Raw genomic sequence first — 9,864 nt, 5'->3', positions numbered from 1 at the left:
CCTATGGATCGAAATGAACTGCACCCGCCTTCCCCTGGATGTCAGTAACCAATGAGAAGTGGAATGGTGTTTCTACGTATTTCTCAGAGCTTATAAAAGGGCAAGGAACGAGGTGCACTCYCTTTTCRACTTCCGCCATTACGCAACGCAAGACCYCAGGATASCATTTTGAAACGCTCAGTTATCGGCCTTAGATATGTCCGTCTGTAATTTAATTCGGTATAGGTGTTAGAAACATCATAACGAAGTTATTTGAAACCGATTTATATCAGTTTATGCGAGTATATTGCTATTTTCGGAATTTTCGTAGTATTGCGTTTGAGGATTTGGACATGTGTGTGCCACGTAGCTACTGTTAGCTGCTAGTTCCGAAGTTGAAGTGGACGTTTTACAACAAAGCAACGATTCTTTTGGACAAAAGGACACCTTGCCCAAGATTCTGATGGAAGCTCGTCCAAAAGTAAGAGCTATTTATGATTTTATTCCGTATTTATGTGGAAAAATGTCAACGCATTTTTCGGACATTATTGCGGCACTAGTCTGGCTGCAACGCACACTGTATGTCTAGTAACGTTAATTTTAAAAATCTAAATCATTAATAACCAATGCATCTTTCATTAGCTGTCCAACCTGTATTTTTTTTGTCAATCTAATCGATAAATAATCGTAAACTTAGGTGCCCTTCTAAGATGGCGCCGGCCAGAATGCATGCCATGTTTTGACTGATTACATAGCATAACCACGATTTGTGATGCTAAATATGCACATTTTCGAACAAACTCTATATGCATTGTGTAATATGATGTTACAGGACTGTCATCTGAAGAATTCTGAGAAGGTTAGTGAAAAAATTAATATATTTTGGTGGTGATAACGTTATCGCGCTTTTTGCCTGGAATCAATGCTGGGGTGATGTTAGCTCATGTGGTATGCTAATATAACGATATATTGTGTTTTCGCTGTAAAACACTTAGAAAATCTGAAATATTGTCTGGATTCACAAGATGTTGGGCTTTCATTTGCTGTACGCTGTGTATTTTTCAGAAATGTTTTAAGATGAGTAATTAGGTAATACACGTTGCTCTCTGTAGTTATTCTAGTCGCTTTGGGTGAGTTTGTGATAGTGGCTGCAATGGTAAACTGGTGATTTATACCTGAAAAATGCACATTTTTCTAAAATAACATATGCCATACCATAAATATGTTATCAGACTGTAATCTTATGAAGTTGTTTCTTGGTTAGTGGCTATATATATCTTTATTTAGTCGAATTAGTGATAGCTACTGATGGAGTAAAAAACTGGTGAGTAAAAAAGTGGTGGTCTTTTTGCTAACGTGGTTAGCTAATAGATTTACATTATTGTGTCTTCCCTGTAAAACATTTTAAAAATCAGAAATGATGGCTGGATTCACAAATGGTGGCTTTCATTGCCTGTATGTGTGTATTTTTCAGAAATGTTGTTAGGATGAGTATTTTGGTAATGACGTCAGTCTCTGTAATTATTCCGGGGCTGTCCAACGCTATTTCAGATTGCAGCTGCAATGTAGAACTGTGATTTATACCTGAAATATGCACATTTTTCTAAAAAAACATATGCTATACCATAAATATGTTATCAGACTGTCATCTTATGAAGTTGTTTCTTGGTTAGTGGCTATATATATCTTTATTTAGTCGAAATTGTGATAGCTGCCAATGCAGGCAAAAGAGGAATGTGGAGAAAAAAAAGTTGTGTCTTTTGCTATCGTGGTTAGCTAATAGATTTACATATTGTGTCTTCCCTGTAAAACATTTTAAAAATCAGAAATGATGGCTGGATTCACAAGATCTGTATCTTTCATCTGGTGTCTTGGACTTGTGATTTAATGATATTTAGATGCTAGTATTTACTTGTGACGCTATGCTAGGCTATGCTAGTCAGCTTTTTTACTGTGGGGGGTGCTCCCGGATCCGGGAAGAGTACCAAGTAAAAGTTAACCTGTTTAAAGGTCTTACATCGGCCACGGAGAGCGTGGTCACACAGTCTTCCGGATAAGCTGGTGCTCTCATGCATGGTTCATTGTTGCTAGCCTCAAAGCGAGTATAGAAAGTCTTTAGCTAATGGTAATGTACTCAATGGCTTTGGGTTGGGATATGTACGTACGGACGTTGTCGATGCACTTATTAATGAAGATGGTGACTGATGTGGTAAACTCCTCAATGCCATCGGATGAAACCCGGAATATATTCCAGTCTGTGCTAGCAAAACTGTCCTGTAGCTTAGCATCCGCTTCATCGGACCACTTCTGTATTGAGCGTGTCAAATCAAATCAAACTTTATCTAAAGGTGATCTAGAGTTTTTTCATCTCTGGTTGCACAGGTGACCTGCTGGTAGAAATTAGGTCAAACGGATTTCAGTTTTCCCGCATTAAAGTCTCCGGCCACTAGGAGTGCTGCCTCTGGATGAGCATTTTCTTGTTTGCTTATGGCCCTATACAGCTCGTTGAGTGCAATCTTAGTAAATAGTATGGTCTACAGCTTATGAGGTATTCTAACTCAGGCGAGCAAAACCTCGAGACTTCCTGATTAATATTAGAGATTGTGCATCAGCTGTTGTTAGGAAAGAGGCACACACCCCCTCCCCTGAGCTTCCCTGACACCACAGTACTGTCCTGACGATGTATAGAAAAAGCAGCAAGATTTATATTTACCATGTCCTTGTTCAGCCACAAATTGGAGAAATATAGGATATTACAGTCCTTCAGATCACATTGATAGGATAGTCTCGAACAGAGCTCATCAAGTTTATTCTCCAGTGATTGCACTTTCGCCAAGAGAACAGATAGTCTTGTCAGGTATCCCCCACGCCGGCCTATATAGCGCCGTTTCCTCCTTCCTCAAGCGTCGGAGGTTTTGGCCTGGTCTGGGATAACCAACTCATTGAAGAAGAAGTCCTCGTCCAAATCGAGGTTAGTGATGGCTGTTCTGATGTCCAGAAGCTATTTTCGGTCATAGGACCATAAGGGCGGAAACAATATGTACAAAAAAAGTTAAGATCATTGCAAAAAACAATACACAAAATAACACAATTGGTCAGAGCCCGTAAAACGGCTGCAAATCCCTCCAGCGGCATTCTAATGTTAGTGTAGTCAGCTAAGTTTTCCCCAGTGAGACAGTAACTGTACCTCGATCTAGGTCAGGCAAAATATAACATTGTGGTGTTCGCCTTAGCAATCTCACTGGAATAAAGACCATTAGCGTGGTATAATATTTACCAACTCCCCAACAGAACACCCAGGGCTTCGACTGGGTAGGTTGAGGCCCCCCGTCGGATGCGCACAGGTCTCCTCCATCACTGGAGGACTGTGCCCCCGCGCTTCGCTGTGCACCCAGATTAACCTCAATGTTGCTAGGGGCTACCTGGTTGATCCTGCCTGTAGCATATGCTTGTCTTAAAGATAAAACCAAGTCTAAGTACACATAGCCACTACAGTGAAACTGCTAATGGCTCATCAATTATGGATCCTTTGTTCACTCCAACGTTACTTGGATTTACTGTGGCAATTCTAGGGCTAATATATGTCAAGGAATGTTGACCTTTGAGGATGAATGCATTTATCAAACCCAAACCCCATGTGGGTTCCTCTCGGGCGCCCTGGACACTTTTTGTGACTCTAGATCGTCTTGAGCTGATCGCGTGCCATTCAAGGCATTGACGTCTTATTTTATTGTCTGCCCTATCAACTTTCGATGGTACTTCTGTGCCTACTATAATGACCACGGGTAACAGGGAATCAGAGTTCGATTCAGGAGAGTGAGCCTGAGAAATGGCTACAATACCCAAGGACTAAGGCAGCAGGCATGCAAATTACCCGCTGCCAACTCAGGGAGGTATACCAACATTTTTAAAACAGGACTCTCTTGAGGGCCGGTAATTGTAATGAGTACACATTCAATTCTTTAACAAGGATCCATTGCTAATGTTTAGGAGTTACATTTTACAATGGTGTGAAACTTCTGGAAGCGTCATTAATATGTTTTCACTGTACAATTTGACTGCCTGTTGTGTTTTGTTCAATGGTGTGACATAATGTCCTATGGGGTGACGTTGATAAATGAAAGGACAACATTTCTTAAATAATGCCGTATTTAAAAAATAAAATAATCATCACTATAAATCACTATGTGTTAATTTCATGAAAAAAATCATTTATTTCCCTGAGCATTCTTTTTCCATTTAATTGCTCAGTCTGATCATGTGGGCATGTTGATACAAATTTAAATATGTTTACTTTAGAGCCTACCCCGCATACCCATTTAAAGTAGAAAGTTACATATTCAAATTAAAGAAGACTGGTCATTGGTCAGAATAAACAGATCAGATTGTGATGACACGATTTTTTGACATTACATTTTTTTCAAACAGCTCTTACACAAAATGGCATTTTTCACAATTTCAAAGTGTCATTTCGACCTCATAGTGTAGAAATATAATTGAAAACACAGGAACATCACGTTTTTAACTGCACTGCCCCTTTAAGCACGTGGCAGGTAACATCATAACACACAATATTTTTTATTCCGTTTTATCTAGGTTTGGAAAAAATAATAGTAAATCTTACTCAAAATGTAATGGGAAGACACTTGGTTATCATCATTGTACAAGGAAATTGTGTTTTTCAATAGAAATTCCAGAATATGATGACTGATTTATAGACAGAAATAACAAAAAAATCATACAAATATTTTTCTTGTCGACTTGGAAATCAGTGAACCTTTATTAAGATTAATAATGATGTCACAGCAGAGGACAGATTCAAAACAGTAATGCATGAAATGGTTCATTAAATTGCATATACATTTTAAATTGAAGGTGGCCACATAACAATTGTCTAAACAACACAAAATGTTAACTATATGTTTTTTAAAACATTTTTTTCACTTGTTTTGGGCATATGGCAGCTACCCAAAAATACTTCCTGAACAACCCGTCTTGAGATTTATGAAATCACTTTCACAGGCCTAGTTCTTTAACTAGCCTAATCTATGCTGTGGGTATGAAAATAATTATTCTTTGACTATATGACAGGTCTTACTCCACTCATTGTGCACTTAAAGCTGTGTGGTAGGTTGGCTACAACATGTTCTCTGACTGCCATAATGCCATTCTGTGCCCTGTTCTGGAGAGCAACCCTCCTCTGACATTAAGCAGGGAAGAGATTTACATTACTCTATCTACAGTGTGGCATGTCCACGGTGAGGGGCTACCATGGTAACGCACCCCTGTGTTGCTGTCAGAACTGTTTAATTATTCAGGACCTCACACACCAGCTATGAAACTCAGAAACCACTGTCACAAATATGCATACATAACAACAACCTAAAAACAAATACTAAGCTATAGTAATCTACAGTACAGAAATAGCTTAACTGTGAATATCCCCACATATGAGTGGCGAGACTTCAGGGAATTCAGTGTAGAAATCAGTGGATTAGTGTATAACATTAAAAAAAACTGTGGTTTCCTTTTTTATAAGCAAAGACAAATGATAACACCACGCTTCTCACAAGGTAGATAAAGTCCTAGACTTTGGTGTGCGTGTGTGTTGACATGTTTAACTATTCTTGTGAGGACCAGAAGTCCCCACAAGAATAGTAAACAAACAAAAAATTGGACCAACTGGGGACATTTTGTTAGTCCCCATGACGTCAAACGCTATTTCTAGGGGGTATTATGGATAAGGTTGGAATTAATTTTAGGGTTAGAATTACGATAGGGGTTAGGGTTAGGAGCTAGGGTTAGTTTTAGGGTTTTGGTTAGGAGCTAGGGTTAGGTTTAGGATTAAGGTTAAGGTTAGGTTTTTGGGTTAGGGTAAGAGTACGGGTTAGGGTTAGGTGTGGCAGGTTGACGTTTATTGGGATAGAATTAGCTTTTTAGTCTTAATGTACGGTTAGGTTTGGCAGTGTGGTTAAGGTTAGGTTTACAATTAGATTTTATGACTTTGTGGCTGTGTGAGTGTAACCAATGTAAAATGGCTAGAAAGTTAGCGGTGGTGCGTGCTACTAGGGTTTCAATCGGGGTGTCACGCTCTGAGACCTTGAAGTAGTTGTTCCCCTTGCTTTTGTGGCGCGATGGGTAACGATGCTTCGTGGGTGTCAGTTGTTGATGTGTGCAGAGGGTCCCTGGTTCGAGCCCAGGTAGCGGGCGAGGAGAGGGACGGAAGCTACACTGTTACAGTGATGCTGTTAACCCGGATCACATGTTGCTGCGGAAAAGGAGGAGGTCAAAAAGGGGGTCAGTGTAACCAATGTGAAATGGCAGGCTAGTTAGCGGTGGTGCGCGCTAATAGCGTTCAATCGGTGATGTCACTCACTCTGAGACCTTGAAGTAGTTGTTCCCCTTGCTCTGCAAGGGCCGTTGGTTTTGTGGCGCGATGGGTAACGATGCTTCGAGGGTGACTGTTGTCGATGTGTGCAGAGGGTCCCTGGTTCGAGCCCAGGTAGGGGCGAGGAGAGGGACGGAAGCTATACTGTTACACTAGCTAGTGACCACTCTGCAGAGATGCCCCCAGAACAAGGTTCATGATGAAAAACACTAACCTGCGTGTGTGTGGATGTTTTGTTCTGTATTCTACATGGTATGCTCTTGCAGCTGTTCACTTGTGAGGCGGGGCTGCAGCCCACACTTAAGCTGCTTGCGACATGATTATCATGTCGGATTTCTAACTCATTTCTCATTTCGCTTGTAATTTAAAAGCCTACTTGGAACCTTGGCAACAGAAGATTCATGATTAGGAGGACAATTAGGTTACAAATGAATATGAGAACAGTTTCATCTACCCCATTTACAATTTCACGAAGTCAGGAAAAAATGTAAGCCATAGAATTAGGAATTTGAATACTAGAATGGACTTGAACCTTCTTATGACAGTATACTGTAAAAGATCAGCCATTTTGGAAAGAGAGTTGTTCAACCAAGGTCAGCCAGTGCTGTTGTGTAAAAGGTATTCTGTTAAACAATGCATTTGAAGATTATCTGCACTGTATGTTTGCTGGGGAGATATCCAGACAGATTTAGTAGAAAGATGAACTGCCTCTACATGCTTACATTTTCTTCTTTTGGTTGATTCTGATACTTTCCAAATGGGAAACTCTCAGTTTTCAAGTCAGAAATGTCTGAGTTGTGGAGTTCCGAGTTGTCTTGAATGCAGCATTTGACTGGTTTGAATTTCTCCCTGACAGAAAAGGCTGCCATTATCATACCATTCTGTAACTTTGAGGGTTCATGACACAGTCCCTCTAGTAATTCAATAGGATATCTCTGGGCCTAGTGCACTAGCTGTATTTGAAATTTTAACATGTACCCTGCCTATGATGAAATGTTTAGACTAGGGCCTACACCTGTGCTAAACTCACAACAAAGTTTGCTTACATTATAATGGTCGACTTAGCTTATCAGCAGCTAGGTGTTACTTACTGTATGTGACTGGTGGCCACTTTTTTTGCCAATTTAACAGTTGGTTAGAACTTCAAAACTTCAAAAGGGAAACAACTACTTCAAGGTCTCAGAGTGAGTGACATCACCGATTGAACGCTATTAGCGCGCACCACCGCTAACTAGCCTGCCATTTCACATTGGTTACACTGACCCCCTTTTTGACCTCCTCCTTTTCCGCAGCAACATGTGATCCGGGTTAACAGCATCACTGTAACAGTGTAGCTTCCGTCCCTCTCCTCGCCCGCTACCTGGGCTCGAACCAGGGACCCTCTGCACACATCAACAACTGACACCCACGAAGGTGAAAATAAACAGTAAAATGTACACAGCTGCCTACATACTGTATTTTCAGCTTTACGGTGATTGTCTTGTCTTGTCCTCTCATCTTCCTCCATTGTCCAACAAAGCTGTGCTCAAATTATTTGCGCCATCAAGGTTTGCGCTAAACTGTGGCTAAACCACAAAGTTTCTAAACCTAAATATGCTATTAGGGTTGCAACGCTACAAGTAATTTACCAAAGTTACCAGAATCTCCAGATAATTGACAGCAATCTATGGCAAGCTTACCTAACTTTGGTCATTTATACACAAATAACGTTTAAAAAATATTTATATATATATATATAAATAGTATTATTTTTTTGTCCATGTTGTCCATGAGTTTCTAGTAGAGAAAATAGCCTATTTAATTCTGAAACCACCATATTAAACACCAATGGTATTCACTAAGTGTATATTTAGGATAATGTTTTACAGCTATGTTGTTCTTTTATTTGTCTTAATATTTCATATATTTTACATGCGATAAGGCCACACAGAGGGCCAGAGACATTACAGACACTGGTGAAAATCTTGAGTACCCAAAAGGGCCACTAGATGTCTTGTAATAGATTACATACAATCCTTGAAAGATATCAAAATTCTGGTAGTTTACTGGTACATTTCCTAAGTTTCCAGTAATATACCCTCCCTTGGCAACCTTACATACTATACAATATTTTTCTTCTTCTTTAAATTGTATTGACAGATTGCATCCTATCAATTGCAAAGAAGAATTAAATCCCACGTGCCCTAATCTCATCCTAGATAACATAACTTTCTCTCTTCTGTTCCCACTACAAGACACTCTCTCTCGTACAGATGTCCTTGTACTATAAAAATATCACTACATGTAAGGTTACTTAGGTTCCTGGTCATCATTTGGAGTATGATTCAGTATCTGAAATCCCCAGAATTTCGTTGGCTGCCTTCACTACTTCCATTGTTCGTCCAGTCCTGCTCTTGCGTACAGCACTCATATTGATTGACTTAAACAAGAAGGCTAAGAAGTTTACATGATTTACAACCATAGTTTTCTCCGTAACCAAGCATTTATGCTCACATGTCACATTGACAGTAGGCTGAGGCGCTACGGGCCTCCTTGGAGCATTTAGAACAATGGGTTTGCCGGTCACTTTTCGAGCAGCCTCAGCAGAAGATACATTATTTGTTATTTTGTACCTCCACGCTTCCATGACTTTTTGTTGTACTCCGTCAGTGTTGCAACACTTAACCTTAACATCAGGCCCACATTTGTCATACTCATGATCCCTATCACACCTTGCACATCTCATTTGGCTTTTACACACACTAGCAACATACAGCATTCGGCACCAAAGAGGTGGCACGTATTCTGTGACAGTGTGTCTTCAAATACATGACTGATAAAGTTAAATAAAAGTTTCTTCAAAAATGTCTTTGTCTAGAGTAGTCCTGAGCTTTTCAAGTCTACTCTCAACACTACTCAATGTTTCCCCAGCAGCATTCATCCCAATTTATCTTGTTCCTGTTCAATTTATCCTGTTCTTGGAATTATTATCGATATCAATTGCATTACCGCTCCCACCTAAACTATCCGCCATGCCAATCCGTCACAGTACAGTTGTGCGCTGTCGCTTGCTAGTAGCTGCTCAACCCCTTCCTTCCCTATACAATCTTTGGCTAAACTATCACTCATGTAGTTGTGCGCCTGGGCGTGACAGAAGTTACAAATTAGTCACTTTATTGTGAAAAAATTGCATTTGGCGCCAGATTGATTCGCGTAAGCTAGTTTTATCATTTAATGACAAATAGTAATATATTTTTTTTTACTATGATGGTATTGGCATGGCACCTCATCTACACAGAACTTTGTCCAAGGCAAAGCCACATGGGTTATCTGGAGCTGGAAAACACTTTAGGATAAATCCATTTCAATTAATTCACTCTTTGAAGGTACCCCTTTTGATTTAATCGAAACCGTCTATACATATCTGCCAATTGTAGAAGTGTTCAGAAAGTGACATTCAAAATATTCAAGAGATAAAGGTGCTCAAAGTTGACCTATTTTGCATACCCCACCACTAC

Source organism: Salvelinus sp. IW2-2015, linkage group LG33, assembly GCF_002910315.2.
Source record: "Salvelinus sp. IW2-2015 linkage group LG33, ASM291031v2, whole genome shotgun sequence".
Taxonomy (NCBI): Eukaryota; Metazoa; Chordata; class Actinopteri; order Salmoniformes; family Salmonidae; genus Salvelinus; species Salvelinus sp. IW2-2015.
This window is presented reverse-complemented; position numbering follows the sequence as displayed.